Raw genomic sequence first — 12,337 nt, forward strand, 5'->3', positions numbered from 1 at the left:
GAAGAGCGGAGGGACGGAAGGAAGTCAATGAGCTAGCGAGCACGCTAGGCAGCCAGAGCGGACGACAGAAAAGGGCCAGAGGTCACCGGAAGCCCAGGGCATGCCGGGCCAGACCTGGCCGTCCTTCTCCTCCCCTCTCAATGAGGCGAGGGAGGAGGGAGGGAAAGTCACTTCCGGGTTAAGGGACCTGTGGGTGTGAGTCCCGGCCGCCGTTTCTCTTTCCTTTCCTTCCGCTGCAGTTAGGGAGAATCACTTCTGGGGCCTCGGGCTCCCTATGATAGCCGAAGTCGTCCCCTACACCCTCAGGAAAAAAGGGCAGACGGCCTAGCGAAGCGGAGGGCGCGGAGACGGCGGGCTCGGTGTACACGGGTTATCCGAGCAGAGGAAGCAACTGCGCAGCCGCGCAGGAACTGGGCGGGCGTGGCGGAGCAGTTGTGCAGGCTATTGGCTGGCAGGTGGAGTGGGCGGGGCGTAGGCCGAACCGCCGGGCGCACTGGCCGGCTTTGCACCCGGTTTTCCCGTTTTTGCCACGTTAGCGCTCCTGAGACCTGGCGGGCCGTTAGCTCGGTTTTCTGCCCGCGTGTTGGGGAAACCAACGGATTGGACGGATTTTTGAAAGTGAGGAAAGAGCTCAGCCTTAAGCTAGCCTGCCGTGTCACTGATCTTCGCTCTAACACAGCCACATTTTAGTATGGATAATTTCTGGATTATTGGGGACAACAGTTGGTAGCAGAATAGGTAGAATAGGTTGACTCCAATTAAAACAGCTTGAAAGCGATCCCTGTGGTTCACCATCTGTAGCCATTAGGAAAACTATGACGTCTGTGTTGTAAGGAAGTTCTTGAACTGAGTGGATAGATGGGCGAAGCCCCAGAGTTTCCACCTGCTTTCAGCTTGTCGGTATTTTCACCCTGCGCTGGATTCCACCTGACACCGCAGCCCACGCTGCGCTCCCTGGAGCACCCGCGCCTTCCCCAGCGCTTTAGTCCGCCCACTCCCATGCTTGTTTTTCAGTAGTTGTCTTAGCCTTCTGATATCATTCCCACATCTTAATCTCAATTCATAGCTTTCATAGCTCTAATAGTTTTGTCAGATTTTTTTGTCCATGCAGTACACCAAAATCTCTTAAAATATTAAAAGTACCTTTGGAATGTATTGTTTAGCATACACAGTACTTTTAAGATGAAAAAACAATGTTTTAAAGATTTTTCCCGAGGGCTCATGCACTCCTGGGAGACAAACAGGGAAAGTGAGAAATCATCCTCCAGGACAGCCAAGCATGGGATTTCCGGCATGCGTGCGCTAGATCCCCCGTTATTTTCTGTTTTTTTGTTTGTTTGTTTGTTTTTTGTTTTTGTTTCATTTTGTTTTGTTTTGTTTTTAGTTTTGTGTGTGTGTGTGTGTTGTTTTGTTTTTTGAGAGGTTTTTGCTATAGCGCTTGGAGCTCCCCAGAGAGACGAAAAGGGAGAAATCACTACCCAGGGGGGATGGCCACATCGCAATCCCTTCTCCATCCACCTCTTGGGATCTTGGGCACGCATGCACACGCGACGGCATGAGTTTAAGCCACTGGGTCTGGGACTCGTACCATGGGCCACCACGTGGGAGTCCAGCCACATACCATTATGCCAACTGCTGGTCTCAGTTCTGCAATTTTTATAAGCCACCCATCCAGGATTTTAACTGTGAAGTAGGCCATGTGGGATCCAGCTCCCATAATCACCATGACACTGGCTGGGCCCCATAAAAGACCTCTAGACGTTAATACCACTGACTGTGTGTGTGTGGTTTTTTTTTTGGGGGGGGGCTGTAGGCAACTCTGCTATCTTATCATGTGAGGGATGGATTAGATGGTTTCTAAGATTCCTTATGTTTTAAAATTATATAGTGTTATCTTTTCAGTTGTAGTGAAAGGCTTTCTAATTGTTAGCATTAGATAGATGGTTGACTGTCCAAAACTTCCAGTGAGTCGGTAAACATGCTTATAGTAATCATATGCAGCTCTATTCACTTCCTAGTCTCTCTTGGATTTTCTTTGTTTTTCTTCACTGAAAAATTACCAGAGAGAAGGATCTACACCTGTTATCTCTATTTATCTATTCCCCATTTAATCCAAAATCTGTTGTAATCTAGTTTATAACTTTATAATGAGTGTGAAACTGCTTTAGAAGTCACAATCTTTATTATTCTGGTTTTCTTAAGCTTTTACTTGATGGGGCTAGTCACTCCATTGAAACATTGTAACCCTTGGCTTTCAGGAGAGATGCTCCTGGTTCTTCTATTCTTTAACCAATCTCTGGGTTAGTGCTGTTTAGTAGAACTTTCTGTGAGATGGAAAATATTGCATATCTGTGATGTCCATATGGTAGCCACTAGTTACATATGGCCATCAAGTGCTTAAAATGTAGCCAGTGTGACTAAATAACTACAGTGTGTATTTTATTTCATTCAGTTTCATGTAGTTAATAACTACCATATTGGACAACATAGTTCTGGATCGTCCTCAGGTACAGGAATGCATAAGAATTTGTCTTTTCTGTCTGCAGTCTCTCCATTAGTAACCTAAGTAAATCTCATTGCTCAGGTGCCATTTCTCTGCAGATACACTCTATCCACCTATTCCCTCCGGGTGGGTGATGTGTCTCTTTATGACTAGTGCTACTTACTGACCAGCTTTGTTTGGATGCCTCATTTTCTCAAAGAAATGTAACTCATTGTCTTCCCTCCCCCCCCCCCAATCCCACTACGCTTTTCTTACTGCTACTACTATTTTATTAGTTACCCTTACTTAAAACCTTAGATCTTGGGACCAGCAGTTGGCGTAATGGCTATGCCACTGGACTCCCACGTAGTCGACCGCAGTTCGAGTCCTGGACCCAGTGGCTTAAACTCACACCGGGCGTGTGTGCATGCGTGCCCAAGATCCTGAGAGAAGTGAGGAGAAGGGATTGTGGTGTGGCCATCACCCCTGGGAAGTGATATCTCGCTTTCTGTCTCTGTCTTTCTGACGAGCGCACGTACCCTATAGCAAAAACCACTCAAACAAACAAACAAACAAGAAAACCTTAGCTCTTTTCAGAACTGTCTCCTTGTCAACCTACCTACCTAAGCACAAATCATACCAATATATGCATACATAAACTCAAAATCAGCTATGGGGTCAGCAGGTGGCACACTGGACTCCCACATGGCCAACCATGGTTTGAGTTCCAGACCTAGAGGCTTTTGAATCATGCCAGGTGGGGGTGCATGCATGCCAAAAGCCCAAAAGGAGAAGGGATTGTGACATGGCCATTTCCCCAGGAGGATGATTTCTCCCTTTCCCTCTCACTCTCTTTCTCACTGTCTCTCTCTCTGTCTCTGTGCTCTCAGGTGAGCACACATCCCCTATGACAAAAAACCTTTCCAAAAATAATCAGCTATGAAGTCCTCAGCAAGATTAATTTCTTTGTAATATTTTAAAAACATCTTTCCTCATTTTTATGACCTTTGCCACTTCTCTACTTCAAATAGATGAAAACACCTGCCAACCTAAAATGAAGGGTGAAACACAAGTGAAATAAAAGCGGTTTATTTCAGCCAGGACTTAAGGCTAATTTGCTTTATATGAACAGACTCCGATTCCTCAGAGATGTGCTCATCCAGATGACAAAGAAAGCTGGTTTATATAACGAACAAAAGGGCAAGAAGAGAGAAAGGTACAAATTGTTAAGAGTATGTTGGCCCGTTTCAAATAATGCAGGCAGCTTATTGGTAATGCATTATTCCTTCCCTCATGAACTTGAGAACACTGGGATGGAGCAAGGGTGGGGGTCCCATTGTAAAATCTGGAATCCTTTAAAACATCACAATTTGTTTACTGTAAAGTAAAATGTGCCTTTTGGGCAATAACTCAGATGAATGTGGGGCATAAAATCCAAGGCTCATGTTTACTCAGGCCTTTAAAATTTCATTGTACCTTGAATTCCACAGACTGCCTAGAACTGCTTTTCTTTCACAGACCTCAAAGTGTGTATGACATGTAACAGATGCTTAATAAATAATTTCTTCCTGTTTCAATTTAGGCTGCTATAATAACAGGTACCATGGATTGAGTAGCTTAGAGACAGCAGCAGTGTATTTCAGGCAGTTCTGGAAAATATAAAGTCTGGCATCACAGTGACAGCATGATCAGATTCTGGTAGGTCCTCTCTTGCAGGTTGCAGCCTGCTGATTTCTCATTATACACACACACACACACACACACACACACACACACACACACACTGTGGAAAGGTGCAGGAGAGCTAGCTAGTTTGTTTCATAAAGGCACCGGTGGCTTGCTTTCTTGCTTTCTCTCTCTTTCTCCCTCCCTCCCTCTCTGGTCAAATTAAAACAAAGTTAAATAAGATAGTTCTTTAAAAAAAAAAAAAAAGTCACTCATCTCATTCTTAAAGGCTCCATGCTTTTTACCCAATCACTTCCCAAAGGCCTCACCTCCTAATACTATCACATTGTGAATCAAAATAAGAATTTAGGAGGAGGGATGCAAGCGTGCTGTCTATTACACTTTCTTTTTTTTCTGCCTCTCATCTACTGTCTTCATCTTTTCTGAGTCCTACATTTGCTTCCCAGAGAGCTCCCCTGCCTCGAGTGCAGCTGCACCGTGGTATCAGATCGCTGTTCTACAGCATAACCACAGTTTCATTCTTGAGCTCAAAGACTTGTAGACCCTCTCCACGTGTGCATTATGAAGTAAAATGTTTTTGCACATCCACCTCCTCCCCTCATACAGTGTCTTCCTCTCTGTGGCCCACATGATGAGCATTGTTTAAAATTATTTCTGTGACCACCCCTTCCACAACATGGAAGCTCTGTGAAGACAGAAATTTTGTTCATCTTGGACTCCTAGAGCCCAGAAGATAGTGTTATGCTTACTTTTATATGTTAATTTGGACTATGCCATGCACAAATACTTGGTCAAACATTATTCTAGGTGGACCTGTGAGTGTTTGTGGGTGATATTAATGTTTGAATTGGTAGACCAGTAAAGGAGATTGCCTTCCCTAACATTGTCAGTGGTTGTGGCCCTCATCCCACCCATTGAAGGCCAGAATAAAACAAAAAGCCTGACCATCCCCCAGTAAGAGGGAACTCCTCCTTCCTGAATGCCTTAAGTGGGGCCAACAGTCCTGGCCTTTTGGGCTTGACCTAAAACATTCTTGAATCTTGAGTTTCCCAACTTTCGGACTGGAGCTGTACTTTCAGTTCTCCTGGATCTCCGGCTGGCTGTAGAATGCAGGATTTATTAGCCTCCATAATTGGATAAGCCAGTCCTTTGCAATACTAATAACCTATGTTCATATGCATGTATCATTTTTCTGTAACTTGTTCTGTTTCTCTTGCAAACCCTAATACATAGATTTCAGTAGCAGGAGTTGGGTGCTGCTGTAACAGATACCTAAGAATTTGGAATTGGCTTTGGAACTTGATACAGGTTGGGAGAGTTTTGAGGTACCTGCTTGTCTTAGGCCATTGCATAACCATAACAGAAATACCTGAGCCTGGGCAATTTATAAAGAAAAGAGGTTTATTTGGCTCACAATTTTGGTGGCTGGAAAGTCTGAAAACATGGGACTGGCCTCTGGTCCTGTATTGCTACATGGCTGAGGGAAGTGGAAAAGGAAGCAAGCAAATCCAAAGACACAGACTTACATGCAGCCAACTTGGTTTAAAAAAAAAATCAAGTATATTTATTTCTTTTACTCATGGCAGGGAGTGCATATGATGCATGATATTGGGGTGTTGGGGCCCAATACCAGTACCTGACTTGGAACCATGAGATGACTAGGTTCTTGTCTCACGCTCATGAAGAATCAGAGATGCCAACACATGGAGAAGCAGCAAAGCAGGAGTTTATTAAAGCAAGAAAAAGAAAGTTCTCACACAGGCGGAGAGGGGTCTAGAATAGTCTACCGATTTGGAACTCTTGTCAGGGGTTTTCATCCAGCAGTCTGAACACTGGACTGGCTCTCAGATGAGAAAGTGAGTTTCCAAATATAGTTACACAGTAGTCTGGATGATTTATTACTCCATTCTTCTTGTGATCCACAGGCTGTATCAGTTTGCTCTGTTTTTTAGAACCTAGTTAACAAATAGAAACTGTTACCCTTAGTAATAGTTTTTTAGAGCCCTAATGTGGCCTTTGTTAAAATGTAGCCGTTGTGGCTGCATCTTGGGTAAAGCTTGCTGTGTCTGTCTCACCGGCCTGTGTGTTTAATATGTCTATTTCCTGCATTCCATACTAGAGAGAGGTAGAAATAGAGAGAGAGAGTGAGATATACCTTCGACAGGGTATCAAGTTACAGAATACATTTCATCACAGCAATGCAATAAAACAGCAAGATTGCCATGAAGGGACTATTGGTAGAAGCGGGGACAATAAAGGCCAGTCTTATGAGGTCTCAGACCAAAATAAGAAACAGGTTTCTGACAACTGGAGGAAAGGGCATTTTTATCACCAAGTGAGAAGACATGTGACTGTGTTGTGGTCTAGTATGCAAAGCAGAATTTGCATGCAACGAAATTGGGTATTTAGCAAAAGAGATATCCAGGTATCAAAGGTGCAGCTTAGGTTCCCCGTACCGCTTAAAGTAAAATACAAGAGGAGCGAAGTAGGTTGAAGAAGGAATTGTTAAGCAAAAAGGAGCCAGAACTTGGAGAATTGGAAAATATTCAGCTCAGGCATATTGCAAAAAAATGAGAACATCTGTTCTGAAGGGAACACTAAGGCCGTGATGAGCAACCATGCGCTGAAAGGATCATGGATGCAACTCACGGACTTAATCAGCCATCTCAGCAGAAGCCAGAAAATCAGTGGGACTTTACTAACAAAAACACTGCCAGCTGACACTAAAGGGAACAGAAAAACTGGGACGGGGAGAGGGAAGACAATCCATCTTGGATTTTACAAGTTGGAACCAAAAATCTGTTTGGCTATGAAAATGCGTTATCCTTCAAGAAAAGGGAGGAATGAACCCGAAGGTGATTCAGAAATCCTTGGGGCTGCTGCTTCTACTACAAGTCTAGAGAATAGGGCTGGTTCCTCCTGTGCTAACAGGAGTGCCTCTCCAGGGTTGGTAGACCAGGATGCCCCACTTAGTACCTCGAGGAAAGGGCTTTCCCTAGCAGAGAGTCTGTAGACTGAGCTGCCTCCTCCGCCCCAAGCTGAAGGGAGATTCTCCTTTGCAGAACCATGGGCAGAGTGGGGCATTGATACTACCACACCAACGGGCTTGGAGAGCAAAGGATTGAACCTAAGAGGATTATCCTTCAGCCTTAAAATCTAATGCAATCTGCCTAGTTTTGGACTTGGTTAGAACTACCACTTGTTCTTTTCCTATTTCTCCCTTTTGGAATGGAGTGTCTCTCTTGTACCTTTCCCATCATTACATTTTGGAAGTCCATATTGTGTGTCTTCACAAATTCACAGCTAAAGAGGAATTTTGCCTCGGATGAATCATACTTCAAATCTCACCCACACCTGATGTAGATGATTTTTTAAGTTTTTATTTTTTTTTCTACAGGGTGCATGTGCTTGCCAGAAAAAGAATGACAGAGAGAGGAAAAGTGAGAAATCACCCTTCAGGGAGATGGTCATGCTACAATCCCATCTCCATTCTCCTCTTGGGATTTAGGGCACACACACACACACACAGGCTCTTAGCATGATTTTTAAGCTGCCAAGTCCAGAACTTGAACTGTGGTCAACCATGTGAAAGTCCAGTGCTTTATTCACCACACCACCTGTTGGCCCAATGTAGATGATATTTCAGTGAAACTTATTTAAAGTTGATGTAATGAGCTAAGACTTTCAGTGCTGTTGAGATGAAATGAATAGATTCTGTATATTGTGAAGAGGTGAATTTTTGAGACTTGATGCCACCCTCCCACAACCAAAAATATACTTAGTCTGATAGGGTTGCTATAACAAAATACCATCAGCTGGATGGCATGAACAACAGAAATGGATTTCTCACAGTTCTGGAGTCTGGGGAGTCCAAAATCAAGTTTCTGACCTGTGTTTGTTTTTGATGAGCGCTCTCTTTCTGGCTTATAGTCAGCTGTTTTCTTGCTGTGTCTCCACATGACCTCTTCTTGTGTAGGCAGAGAAAACTCTCTTGCAGCTCTTAAAATTTACTAATGCCATCAGAACAGGAACCCACCCTCAAGACTTTGTAAACCTAATTACCTCTCAAAAGCCCCATCTCCAAATGCTATTATGGGGAGCTAGGGCTTCAACATGTGGATTTGAGTCAGGGAGAGCTGAGCAGTATGCAGACAGTCCATAACAGTTAGCGTACAGGAAGCTCTTAATTAATTTTATGAATATTCTACTATAGATATAAAAGAAAGAAATAATGGCTTTCAAGATGGAATAGGTAGAATTTTCAGTTACATTATTTAAAAAATCTGTAATTTTTGCTTGATAAAAACTAAACATTAAAAAAAGAACTTTAAAATATGCTTATTGAGTGCCTACTACATGCTTCCTCTAGGCTCCTGAAATACTCTTTCTGGAAGTTTCTTAAAACAAATCACTTTTCTACCTTGTCTTATAGAATTATACTTGTCTTAAGTTACCTGTGGGATAATAAAAACCTCAAGAACAGAAGCTGTATTGGATTTGTCTTACATCCTGTACTGTGTCTATAATGTCCCCTCTAATCCTGTAAGTCAGGGCAAAGTAACATATTTTCTCTTTCTCCGTTGGACTGCCCGTTAAATTTTTTCCCCACAATTACCGTATTGCCATAATTATTGCTCTGTATCTGCTATCTGTGCTCAATTCCGTGTCTCTGAAGAGTGGGAACGATGTTCTAGTCATTTCTGTACTCCTGCATCTGTTATAGGGTGCGGCCTATGATGCGTGCTTGTTAACTTGTTTCTCCACCCAACACAATACCTGAAACATGGTCACTCCAAGTAAGGAGCTGATACAGTGTTTGTTGAGCAGTTTTCTGACAACTGCTTCGTCTCTGTTGACAGTATAAACAGTCTAGCACCAGTGTTGCTGTCCAACAGCCCTGGCATCAGCCGGGATAGTAACTCAGTTTTTACTGCTTCTGCTGCTGCCACTGCCAGAAATAGTCTGCTTCCGTCACAGCCACCATCGCAGCTGCTAGCTCCCAGGCCCCAGCATGCCGCAGTGCACTGCTCCCACCCTCACCATGTAGCCGCTTCCAGCAGGACCATCACTGTTTTGTTCTTTGTGCCCACTGATACAGAAGGCCTTTCTCCACCACCCTCCCCCCGAGTCCTCACACTGGTCATTTTCTCTCAGTCCTGATGGTTTCTGCCTCTTCAACTTCCATCGAAGCATCAGTTGAGTGGGTAGTGCTGCCTTGCTTCTCAGGGGAAATGTCACTTCATGATTCAATCAAGTGACTGCTGTTTTTACTGTCAAAAGAAGCCTCCGCATTTTTCTTCAGGGAGCAATCCATAGTAACCCCAGTTCCTTCCCCTTAGCTGTGACTGATGGGTCATATGTGTGCTTTAGGCACTCGCTTGCTGCTTCTCTGCCTACTCACACGGCTTTATGAGATCTGCCATCCTCATCCGCTTAGTTCAATGCCACCCACAAGAATGTGTGTCATTCGTGAATGCAGAAATGTTGCCTTGCTCTTTCATTCGTAAAGGTAGCACAAAGAGGTTATGTTTATTGTGCAGAGATGCTGGGACCAGGTGGGGGCTGAGGTCCAGTAGTTCACCCCAGCCCATTATCAGACTGGGTCTGCCTGGAGAAAGGTGCTTTTATTTCTGATTTGCACAAGTTACTGTCAATCACTTAGCGACGGGCCTACACTGGAACATCCACCCATAAAGGGCACCATTTTCTACTTCACTCATAATAGACCAGAAGCTCTATGGATGCAGCCCTGATCTGAGCGTGGTCTAGCATTGAACCTGGGAGCCTCTGGGCTGTGCTTTCTTATCTTGACCTTCTGCTGTTTTTCCTAACTAGTTCCAGCAATGAAGAGCAGACTTAATTTTGTTACATTATGAAAACATTTTTAAGCCACAGGAAGTAGTTTCTTTACTTCCACATTGGTTATCTAGTACTCCTTCACAAACGACCCCAAAATATGGTGGTTCAAAACTATTATTTTATTGCATCTCACAATTTTCTTACTCAGAAGTTTGGACAGGGCTTGACAGACTCTTCTCTACTAGTATCAAGAGATTATTCAGTGGTATTTGGCTGGAGGATGGGTTAGTCTTGAGGGTTCAAGATGGCTTAATCAAGGCTAATCAAAAGGGAGATTATCCTAAGTATAACTGACCTAACCAAATGAGCCCTTAAAGAGGTCAAAGAGATTAGAAGTGAGAGAGATTTTTTCCTACTGGCTGTGAAGAAGCAAACAAATGTAGGGTCACATGACAAGGAACTCTCAGATCTAGGAGTGGCCCCAGGCCAACAGCAAGCAAGAAACAGAATATAAGCACAAAAAAACAAAACAAAACAAAACAAAAAAAACCCCAGAATTCTTCAACAGCTAGTGAGCCTGAAAGAGGATGGTAAGCCTCAAGTATCTTGATTTCAGAATTAATAGAGGACCTGGTTCACCTGTATTTAGATATCTAAGTTATAAACACCTAAGATAATAAGTTTCTGTTGTTTTAAGCTGCAAGTTTATGATAATTTCATATGTAGCAATAAGAAACTAATAAAGCCTAAGTCGTAAAAATTAAAGGAGAACCCTACTTTGTGGCATACACAAAATGGCAGAATAGATAAAGATGTAAAGATAGAAAACCAAAGCTTTAATTTTTTTTAAAGTTTTTGTTACAGGGCACATGCATTTGCCAGAGAGAAAGAATGAAAGTGGGGAATCACTTCCCAGGGAGATGGCCGAGCCACAATCCCTTCTCCATTCTCCTCTTGGGATTTTGGGTGTACTCACACGTGCCTGTTGTGATTTTCAATCACAGTTGCATTCCAGGACTCAAATTGTGCAGCCAGCCATGTGGGCACCAAGTGCCTTAACCTCCATTCCACCTGTGGTCCCCAAACTTTAAAGTTTTAGAAGAAAATGTAAGAGATTATCTTGGTAACTTGAATGTATGTCATTCAAACTTTTTTTTCTGCTATAGGACACAGTCCAGAGTGTAGTCACCAGAGAGGGACAGAGAGAAAGAAAGGGAAAGTCATTCAAGGATAAAGAACAGTCCTTATAGGACCAGCAGGTGGTGGGGAGGTTAAGCCACCAAATCCCACATGGCTGACGGCTTGGTTCAAGTCAGGACCCAGAGGCCTGAAAAACATGCTGGGCACATGTGTGTGCATGCCCAAAACTCCAGGAGAAAAATGGAAGAGAAGGGATTGCAGTGTGGTCACCCTCCCAGAGGGTGATTTCTTATCCCGTGCTACTCCCTCCCAATCTCTATCTGGCAAGTACACATACCCTAAATAGTCCTTATAAAGAAAAAGAAGTTAGGCTATATTGAAAATAAAAATTATATATACTTAAAGTCTTGTGTATTTTTATTTTTTGAGAGAGTGAGAAAGCCAAGCACCTTCCATGGTGTCTCACACTATGCTCTCCAACCCTCTTTCCAACCACCAACATTCCAGTCAACTAGGATCACCAGCCTGCCTATGCATGCCCAGCTTTATAGAACATTGCACCACTGCTACACCCTGTTGAAAATAAAAATTATATATACTTAAAGTCTTGTGTATTTTTATTTTTTGAGAGAGTGAGAAAGCCAAGCACCTTCCATGGTGTCTCACACTATGCTCTCCAACCCTCTTTCCAACCACCAACATTCCAGTCAACTAGGATCACCAGCCTGCCTATGCATGCCCAGCTTTATAGAACATTGCACCACTGCTACACCCTGCAGCTGGGCCAAACTTTTTTTTTTTTTTTTTTTTTTTTTTTGCCATAGGGTATGTGTACTTGCCAGAGAGCAATAGAGAGGAAGAGAGGGAAAGTGAGAAATTACCCCCCAGGGAGAATGGTTATGCCACAATCCTTTCTCCTCCAGTTTCCTCTCCAGACTTTAGGCATGCACTCACATGGACCTGGCATGATTTTCAAGCCACTAGTTCCAGGACTCAAACCACATAGTTGGCCATGTGAAATCAAGCAGCTTAACCTCCAAGCTTCCTCTTGGCTCTGGGCCAAACATCTTCTAGCTTTCATAAAACAAATGACACTAAAAAAATATCAGGAGACACAACACATACTGACAAAAGATATTTGTGATGCATAAAACCTATGGAAGGTTAACATATACAGAGTATTTGAAAAACTCCTACAGGGAACCAGCAGTTAGCATAATGGCTATGTCA

The sequence above is a fragment of the Tupaia chinensis genome, unplaced genomic scaffold, assembly GCF_000334495.1.
Source record: "Tupaia chinensis unplaced genomic scaffold, TupChi_1.0 Scaffold000100_1, whole genome shotgun sequence".
Lineage (NCBI taxonomy): Eukaryota > Metazoa > Chordata > Mammalia > Scandentia > Tupaiidae > Tupaia > Tupaia belangeri.